Here is a 10,418-nt window from a genome sequence, read left to right as displayed (position 1 = left end):
TGCCAAACCAATGGTTTACCAGCCGAAAATCGATGATTGTCCCGTTGGAAAGTATTACGCGGGAAAGTGACCAAAGCCGCGCCCCGACGAAGGCAATGGGTAGAAAGATGGCGCTGAAGTCCATAGAGCGCAGGCAGATGCGCATACCGACGGAGGCGGCGAAGATCGTGCTCAGGCCGCGCGGAGGCCTGACGAAGCTGATCCAATATGGGACGGCCCACCTGGGCGACGTCATCAAAGCCGCAGCGGGGATCGATCCCAAGGAAGAGGGCGACGATATATTCTCGCCGAACTTGAAACAACAGTCCATTCTCGTCGGGACCACGTGCGAGAAGCGAAAGCTTAAGTACGCCTGCATCAAGCAGATAATGCTCGACCGGGAGTGTGTCGAAACTTCTGCCCACGTGGCCACACCGGAGGATTGTGGCAAGGGGGTGATATACGACATCCCACTCTTCTACACGATAGAAGACATCAAGACCAGACTCGACCGCCGCGACAACCCTAAGATTCTGGGAGTCAGAAGATTGGGCAAGGAGTCGAAGGCCGTGATGCTACTGTTCGAAGAGAACACGGTACCAAGATGGATCCTTTTTGGAGGCGTCCCATTGAGATGCCAACTTTATAAGAAGAAATTTGAGATCTGCACCGCCTGCGGACGCCTGGGCCATCGGGACGACGTCTGCCCCGACCTGAAGAACGTCAGGTGCCGCGGGTGCGGTCTTGAAAGGCCACCGAAGGACCACAGCTGTGAGCCCAAGTGTCAACTGTGCGGCAAAGGGCATATACTGGGCGACAAGAAATGCCGGGAGATTTTCCGGACACCCTACGTCGTCAAGAAGAAGCAGTGGGAGCAAAAACAACGTCAGACCGACTCATCGGAACGCCAGAGCCGACCGAGAGAGCCGAAGCCGGAGAAGGGCTAAAAGGTCCGAGACGAGTCCTTCCCAAGATTGGATACAAGGAATCCGGTGGAACCCAGAGGCCGATCCGGCTCCCGGGCCAACTGCAGGGGAAGAAGCCAGTCCAGGGGGCGTTCCAGCTCCAGAGGCCTGGCCAACCCACGAAAACGAGGTTGGAGCCAGGAGCATAAGGGCGTCAGCTTCGCAAAGGCGGTCACCCAGGCTAAGGAAGATAAAAGAGCTGACGAGATTGATCAGTTAAAGAAAATGGTTGAAAAATTAAGCGGGATTGTGGAATCTCAGAAGGTAGAGATTCAAAATGTAAAAAAAAAAAACCAGGGGCCACTGTAGTAATCTCCTCTACACGGCGGTACGAAAGGAGAGGACGCTAACAGCACTCACATGATGTGGCCGGGTAGGAAGCCGCGGCCCCGCGCGTTCGGGGCTTACGAAGAATGAGACAAAGACATGTTGCCTGCTGGGTGTCCCGTAGTTCTCTGACGTCGCTGACGGACGGCGGCTCTTTTATTAACATATGTCACGTGACGTCATAGATGCATAAACACCAACGAGGTAGAGGGGCTTAGAGTGATAAACCGGGGTTCCGGTTTGCACTCGAAAGTGACCCCCATAAGGCGGCTGCCATTGTACGCAAAGTTGACCACTCGTCACATGACCAAACCAAATACGTAGACGTCACAGGAAAGATGGCAGCGCCCATGCAGCGGCTGGCCCCAGCTGGGCCGGAGCTTGTCGGATGCTTTGTTGGTTGTCGTTCGTCTCGGCGAGTTGATTTCAGACGCGGAAGCCGTCATATGAGGCCGGTCGAAAGCGAGTTCAGAGTTCAGCGTGGTGTTTGACGTAGGTATAACGTGAAAATACGGAGGAGCGGTGTTCATTTCGCTGGTGATCGACTGGGATATTGCCACTGAAGAGACAATCTGACCTACGTTGCTCGGACCTCGGATTGATTCGGATACCGCTAGGATAAAATTTAAGGTGACGTTTCTGTGCTCTCGTTGACCATCGGAATCTTCGAGGTTTGCAGTGAAGCGTGTGCAATATATTTGGATACACAGTTTAGCGACGGAAATTGCGTGAGTCGTGCTTGGCGGTGTGCAATCGTGTGCAGCTTCGGTCAAATGACCGAGGGCTCACTTTGGTTGTGCGGCGCACCGGAGGGCTGCCTTGAAGCTGGTGGTTCCCGTGCCGTGCTGAATGATGCTGTGCTGCTTCCCAAATTGTTCCGGCGTAGACGTGCACTTTCACGGAGCACAGGTGTGCGGCGCACCGAAGAGCTGCCTTCAAGCTGGTAGTTCCTGTGCCATGCTTTAGGTGATGCTGTGCTGCTTCCGAAATTGTTCCGGCGTAGACGTGCACTTTCACGGAGCACAGGTGTTGCAGTTGGTATTGATCCCGCTGGTTTGTTGCACGTTTCGTCAACACAAACGTTTCATCCACACTCGTTACGCAAATTGCAAGCTGTACGGACATTTCATCGAGCGTGTTACCTACCCAGCTCACGCCACTGTGTGGCAACAGTCTGCAGTGGCTCATTACCAAAAAAGTGGTCCCACATCCATGTCAGTTCAGTTCGTCCACGGCAGTCGCCAAACCCCAAAGAGAGGATTTATTCGGACAGAATGCCACTAAAGCAATGCAGCTTCTTCAGTGGTCAGGATAGACTCTCTTCTGCGAGTTTTGTTATATTGTCACGGATCCTTGTTCCAGTCCTATCTTATATCAATATTCACTATTCTGGAACACTGCAGGTCATGCTCAGCTGTCATCGTATGTTCTGGTGGAGGTGCTGGGTACTTTACCTATAGCCCTTCACTCTGTGTGAACCCGGCGGCTCCTCAGCCGAGTTGCCCGATAATGAGACACGGGTGGCTGAGTATCCTCCGTCTTATACCCCCGGCGAGCCGTAAGCAAAGTCCTAACCCGAGCCTGGCAGAACAACCGCAAGACGAGCGAGTACCACAAAGAGTAACCTCGGAAATACACCACAAAGCACCTGAAATCCGAGCCAGTTGCTTCTACCAGGAAAAACAACCGGAAATCGGTCTCCTGCCAGAAAATTCGAAGCTGACTAAGCCAACAATGACAACCCTGTAGCAGCAAACCCCGTCCCCTCCCACCATTGTTTGCATGACCGTTGCAAATCACACTCCGACGCTTTTTCACGCAAGGTGTATGAAGACGTCAAGGACTGGATTGAACAATATGACAGTGTCGCCCGCCACATTGGGTGGACAGACAACCAGTTCCTGCAGAACCTATACTTCTCGTGGAAGAAACTGCCGGCGCTGGTCTGAGAACCATGGATCCTCCTTAACGTCATGGGAAGTTTGCAAGATCGAGCTGAAGCGCACATTTGTCAGCCAACATCAAAGAGAGAGAGCCGCATTCTTGATTCTGTCCAGGACACTGCCCCAACGAGAGCGCCACCGCACTCGTGGAGGGTGTTCTGTTCTTGATCGAGTGCCGACGCCCACGCCGACCTTGATGCTACAGAAGACAAGAACCTAAGAACCCCATGCCCCTTATGCGAGGGACAACACCTTCGACAGCCTTGTCCGCAACCCCCCAACAACAGTCGAAGTGTTCATATCACCGAGGCTTCCAACATTGAATGTGCACTGCATGCCCGAGCCTGTCACTATGAACAACTTTTTGGCATCTCAACACTCGAGTTGTCCAGCTGCTACTTCGACGCCAGCCTCCCAGGCATCGATGACATCATTCACGACGTTGTCTGGGAGGAGACCAGGAAGCTATTTCCTGCCATCAGTTGGCCGGCTTTTATTTTGATTGCCGAGATTGTTTCGGAACAAGTTTGACAGGTATTTCAACCGAGACTTCTGCGAGCGAAGCGGCATCTGACAAACCAAGGGCAACTTACCCCACAATGGCACAACGACCGCCACTGGCTGTTCCTTAGTATTCAGTGGCAATTCAGTGAGACACTCCAACGCCGAAGCATTCCCGACATCGTGTGTAGGTCTGTGCTCAACAAAGTACACCGAGGAAAACGTAGGTGATGCGAATGGCCGACCGAAAACCACTTTGCTGCCACTGCATGAAGCCGACCATGTCTACCAAAGCAGCCCGTACCAATGGATTGGTCTGCGAGGGTTCGTGCCCAACGACCCTCAATCACGTCTCAAGGAGCGACCACGGGAGATTAAGGATTACCTTCGGCGACCTTTGTCCCTGATGCCGAAGGTGCTGAATCGAAGATGCTGAATGCCTGATTACCCCTAAGCTCCTGATGTCCATGACCTCAACGAGATGTAAGCACGACAAAGAAGGTAAGCGGCAATGCAGTGACAGTGGATTTTTGGTGTCCGTTGTCGTCCAAGGACAATACCTAAAAATTTGCTGACACCAATTATCTGTGTCCACTCCATGAAGCACACAATTTCTAACTTTGAGGGAGAATGCCCCTGTGTGGCTTGAAGGAATAGAATGGTTGGTTGCTCTCAAAAGTGAACGGCAAGCATCACCAGACTTGGATAGCAAACAAACATTGTTGCCAGCTATCAAGTCAACAGTACAGCAAAAGGCACAGCCCCGTAAGCAATACATGCCCGAGCTTGCTGCATTGATGCAGACAACTACCAGGAAAATTTTCGGATTAGAAGCCAGCCCTGCAGCTTCAGTGCATCAGACGTCAGCGGCCGCACATGACGTATGATTGCAAGGCAGCATCAGTCGGTCAAAGTTGCCACTTGACCAAACTGAACACTGATGTGCCAGGAGCGTCATCCGACAACAAGGTCCACAGGTACTACGACTGAACGCCTGACACGAGACTGTCGCAGAAAGAACTCGTTATGGAACCATTTACTAAGAATTAATAATTATGTAATCAAGTGGAAATAAACATATTTGATACACTAACCAGATAAACATATTTCCGCTTGCCTTGACGCCTTGAGAGTCTATAAACCGAGAGTTGTGTTCACTGCACGCTCTGGACCTTACGAGGACACTCGCATCTCTGACCCTTCAATATTAATGAATGGGACATACCAGATTGGCAGACTTATTGCATGGGGTTGCACTCGTTCAACCTTTCCTGAGCATATGGTGCGTCCGAAAACCAACTCCAGTGATGTGAAAATGTTATTTATTAATTTATTCCCTCCAGGGTCCTTCGCTGGCAATGCAGAGAGGATACTTAAAACTACACACATGATAATAACATTAAAGCACACTGCTGTAACTTGTTAATTGGAAAAAGAAACACACTTCTAAGCATATAGTTTAATAGTATGTAGTATGTGTTGATGCATTGGTATATAGCATGTCACTTCCTATATGTATGACACAATAGACCCTTTGCAGAACCCCATCAAGCAACACAACTGTCACCATTTTTTTCGGCGTAAAGCACACGAATTGGCCCCAGTTGACGTCGAACGCTAATGCAGCATTCGAGTCCATAGGTGCTGAGCCGAATTCACAGGGATGGCGGACATAACATTCTTGTCGAACAAATGCCCAAAGTATGAAAGCCTGGGGTAATTAGAGTAGTAGCTACTGTAATTTGTTTCAGAAGAATTTGGCAGATGGCAAAGGCAACAGTCTCGGTGACTCAATAGACACGTTGTAGAGAGGCACATGACAACATGTCATCAGAGTGCTCGTCTGCACAGATTTGTCACACGCCTTCGCTCCGTCTCTCTGATTGGCTCGAGGGGGCTGTGGCGGTTGGCCTTTTCCAAGTTACGGTGATACGAAGAATAAGCAGCCCACACTTTTGAAAAGAGTCTATTGAAGAGACCGAAAGGAATGGTAGTTAACATTTTTCAACAAGACTGCTCTCCAGGCAAGGGTGAACACAAAAATGAATCATATTATCCAGGTAATTAGAACAATTAAATAATTGACCGACTAATACAATGCACTCTTGATGGAAAAGAGTATTGCTGCAATAAATCCTACGAAAGAGAAAAAGTGTGCAGTTAATCTATGCATGCACCAAAACCGTTGTTCTTACAGCAAGTCGAATAGCTTTGAAGCAGGTGCCTGCAACGATTTATTCTTCCCCAAACTCAATAAAACGTCATCCTCGTAGCTGAAAATAAGTGCACTTCGCACTCGCACACAAAAAAAAAAAAAAAAGAAGAAAAGCGATCGAGTGTAAATCGTGGATTAGCACAAAAGGTAAAAATCGCAGGAGCCTCCTTCCTAAAAGTTGCTATGGCTGTTCGGTGACGGAGGGCTGAAACAACTTCCTAGGCCCTAACGCGACGTATACATTCCGCGTAGATTCTCAGATATTTCAACGTTCAAACAAAACTAAGAGAATCCGAAAATTTCATGTTAAAAACACTCAAAAGTTCTATCGATCCTCGAACACATCCCGGAATCCGAGCACCGGTACGGCGATGCAGAGCTGATGCTGTCTCACAGGCGTTAATATCCAGATGATCCAGAGCGATCTTGCGTAAAAACGGTATAAAGTCTCATTCCTTCATATTTTTCACATTATACCTGCGTCAGCCAGCACGAAGAAGCCCGAAGTCGTCGGAAAGCAACTGCACATCACGGCTACCGCGCACCGAACAAACTCGCATCCGCCAGCTATGGGCGCTGCCATCTTACCTTTGACGTCACGGCTCTTGTGAGGTCACGTGACGAGTGGTCACATTTGCGTAAAACATGGCGGCAACCGAGGGGGTGCCACTTCGGAACTTCCGGTTTATCACTCTAAGCCCCTCTACCTCGTTGATAAACACACATAACAACAAGATAAGACAACCCCATAAACTCACCATCAAAGCATACATAACAGAACACACGTTGCGCCATCTGGTGGCAAAATCACTTATCACAGATCACTACACACTTCCCTCCTTAAAATTTTTAAAAAGAAACGGAGGGAAACAAAGCACAAAACACAATTCGAATTTCACCACAATAAAGACAACGCTCTCCCCTTGTCTGTTAAAAAAATTGTAACATATGGAACCGGGTATCGGCTCACAGCGGCGTTCCTGGCAATGAGACGGCAGATCGTCTGGTCGACGCTGAGCAGTACCGTAGCTCTTTTCATCCATGTCACCACAGTATGACAAAAACCATAGACAGTTTCTACATCAGATACAAACACAGTCTCCGATTCCCTATAGCCTACTTCGAGTTGCTACAGATTTGGACTGAAGTTTGTTTGCCTTTTTTTCCTGTTTTGATGTCCACGACACAGGTGTAGTGTATGTTAGTAATTGTTAGTGGTTAGGTGTTGTCAAGAGTTGCATGGTGTTTGTCATGGACATCTTTTTACCTTGGCCAAGGATACCTAAAGCATTTTCATTATTACATGCTATGACATAGTGCTATGTAAAGATGCAAAACAAAGACTCATTGAAGACATTTGGAGGAATATAAGAAACACATGGAAAGACATCTCCAAAAATTAGCTCTTGGACCTGAAGACTACACTCCACACGGGAACTCCAAAGTCTCCAAAACAACAACTATGCGTTAAACAATGTCGATAAATGAATTCTGTTCACTTTCCATATTTAAGTCATCTGAAGAAATGAAAGACATGACATAGTCTTTCAACTTTGCTGGGAGACGTATCTTTCGTTGTGGTCGTAGGGGAGTACTAGAAGCCAATGGGGTTGCCAAAGTCACTGACGGCTGGGATACGAAAAAAAAAAATCACGGCTTGAAGGGTCGCACTGCACAACCACTGGGTCACAGGGTACCTCCACCTGCTGGGGAGCCCCACTTGGTTCGCCAGGACTTGGTTCCTCTAGGGAAGCAGGCTGCACGGAATCTCCGAGCGCAGCCGGAGGCTCGGTGTCGGGCCACCAGGAACATCCAGGTTGCCCAGGCGTCGGCCCAGACTCGCCAGCCAGTGGAGATTGAGGAGGCCCAGGGTCAAAAGCACCGGGGACGAGCAGTGGCCCCGGATCAGGAACTGTATGACTTTCAGGTATACTGTGTGGAATACTATCATTTTGATCTATATATGGTGCGAGGACATTTGGAAGTGGAAGTGAAGGAATACTATTGGAGAGTTCACGAAAATCTTCCTCGTCCGAGTAGATGTCGGAATCTCCCTCACGAGGCCGTGCAGACGCCTTCGTCAATTTACTGGCATTCCAGGTCCTTCCATCATCGAGCCTGTACGTGGCTGATCCCAGCTGGGCTTCAACCCTTTTCGACTGTGTATACCTTGATTGAAGTTTGCCACGATGTGTGGGCTTGAACACGCGCACGGCTTGACCGGCGGAGAACTGTGGCCGTTTGGCAGCCTTCCGGTGATCCCAATATGACTTCATGTTTTGTTGATAACTTTGAACCCTCTCGGGAAGAAGAGCACGTTGTTGTAAAACGAAATCCGGAACCTGCCTTGTAGGCATCCCTTGGAGGTTTAGTTTAGACCGGTGGATCCAGCCATGCAATAAAAGTGAAGGGGCAAACCCCGTCGCAGGATGTACCGTGCGGCGGTACGCTTCGAGATGGTCTCGAACAGCGTCTATAAGAGGACGGCCTTGAACTATAGCTGCCTGAAGGCATGTCTTGAGAACACGGTTAAATCTCTCCACCTGACCGTTACATTGTGGATGATACAAGGACGTTTTCAAATGTTTTATGCCATTTTCACGAAGGAAGTCTTGAAATTCTTTGGACATAAACTTTACCCCGTTGTCTGTAACGAGCTCACAGGGAAGTCCTTCATGAGCAAAAACATTTCTCAAAAAGGAAATGACAGTTGAAGACGTTACTGCTGCGGCAGACTGCACCTCAGGCCACTTCGAATGATAATCTATCAAGACAATGAAAAACCGTTGACTCTGTGGCGCCCTGTCGATAGGGCCTACGATATCGACAGCAAGTTTTTCCCAAGGCTGGTCGGGGAACTTTATGGGCTGCAACGGAGTGGGTGCGGCCTTTACAGGTTTATCAGTCGAATGACACACCGTACAAATTTCCACTTTTGTTTTGATCTCCTGGTTCATGCGGGGCCACCAATAGTGTTCACGTATGAGGCTTGTTGTTCGTGATATTCCTTGGTGTGTCTCGTGTGCAAGATGGATGATGTTGTCACGGAGTGTTGATGGCGGCACGAGCCTTTCTCCACGATACAAGATACCTTCATACAGTGAAAGTTGCTCACGCACTTGAAAGAACGGTCGCAAGTCGGTGTGGATGTCATTACCCTCCGGCCAGGACGTGGTAGTGTACCGGATTACAGATGGAAGGATAGTGTCATTAGCCGTAGCCTGTTGAAATGCGAGTTTGGACATGGGGACTGTGATAAGAGAAACGACCTCCTCGGTAAATTCCATACCATTCTCCGTGTCGTTAACGGGTAGCCGTGAAAAAGCATCGGCAACCAGGTTCGCAGATCCCTTCTGGTATTCAATAGTGAAATTATAATTAAGCAGTCTGGTTGTCCACCGGGCGATCCTCAAAGGGCGGATCCCAGACCCCTTGCTAGAAAGCAGGGCGACTAGAGCTTGGTGGTCTACAAAGGACCGACCCCACAGATACACATGCCACCTCTCACAGGCCCACAAACAGGCCAGCGCCTCCTATTCACCTGTTAAATACCTCCGCTCGGCATCAGTCAACGAGCGCGAAGCGAAAGCGACAGGACGCAGTTGACTTCCGTACCGTTGTTGTAACACAGCCCCAAGACCATAGTTAGATGCATCCGTAGCCAAAACGATAGGAAGTGTTGGATCAAACATCGACAAAATCGGAGCACTTTTTATGGAAGCCTTTACATTTTGGAAACTGGCCTCGGCTTCCGGGGACCAGTGAAAGCGAACTCCTTTACGGAGAAGACGACGCATGGGCTCTACGACAGTTGAGCAATGAGGGATAAATTTACTGTAATATTCAACAAGTCCCAGAAATGCTTTCAGCTTTGCTGGTTCGGTAGGGGTTTCAAAATTCAGGACTGCATCTACCTTAGCGCAAAGGGGTGCTAGTCCTTCCGCCGAAAAAAGATGGTGTCCCAGAAACGAAAGTTCTGTAACTCGAAAAACACCTTTACGATTTAGCTTCATCCCGGCTCGGGAGATACAAGAGAGGACCTGACGCAGATTCTCGTCGTGTTCTGCCTGCGTAGCACCGTAGACTATTATATCATCAAGGTAAAACTGGACTCCTTTGCAATCCTTCAGGATTTTTGACATGATGTTTTGAAACGCTGCAGGTGCCGAAGCCAACCCGAAACGAACGCGCTTGAATCTGAACAGTCCCTCATGCGTGATAAAAGCAGTGAGATCACGACTCACCGGGTCGAGACGAACTTGGTGGTAAGCGGACGCCAGGTCCAGCTTGGAGAAGCAACTGGCACCACGCAAGGAACCCAGTAGTTCATCAATGTGGGGTAGCGGGAAAGAATCGATGACTACCGCTTGATTTGGCGCACGGAGGTCAACACACATCCGGATACGTCCGTCAGTCCGCCGAACGACGACGATAGGTGAAACCCACTCGGAGGCATCCACTCTCTCGATCACACCTTCTCTCTCCAGT

The sequence above is a fragment of the Ixodes scapularis genome, unplaced genomic scaffold (genome assembly GCF_016920785.2).
Source record: "Ixodes scapularis isolate PalLabHiFi unplaced genomic scaffold, ASM1692078v2 PGA_scaffold6__148_contigs__length_123643588, whole genome shotgun sequence".
NCBI classification, from domain to species: domain Eukaryota; kingdom Metazoa; phylum Arthropoda; class Arachnida; order Ixodida; family Ixodidae; genus Ixodes; species Ixodes scapularis.
The sequence above is the reverse complement of the archived record's forward strand: the minus strand, read 5'-3'. Positions refer to the sequence as shown.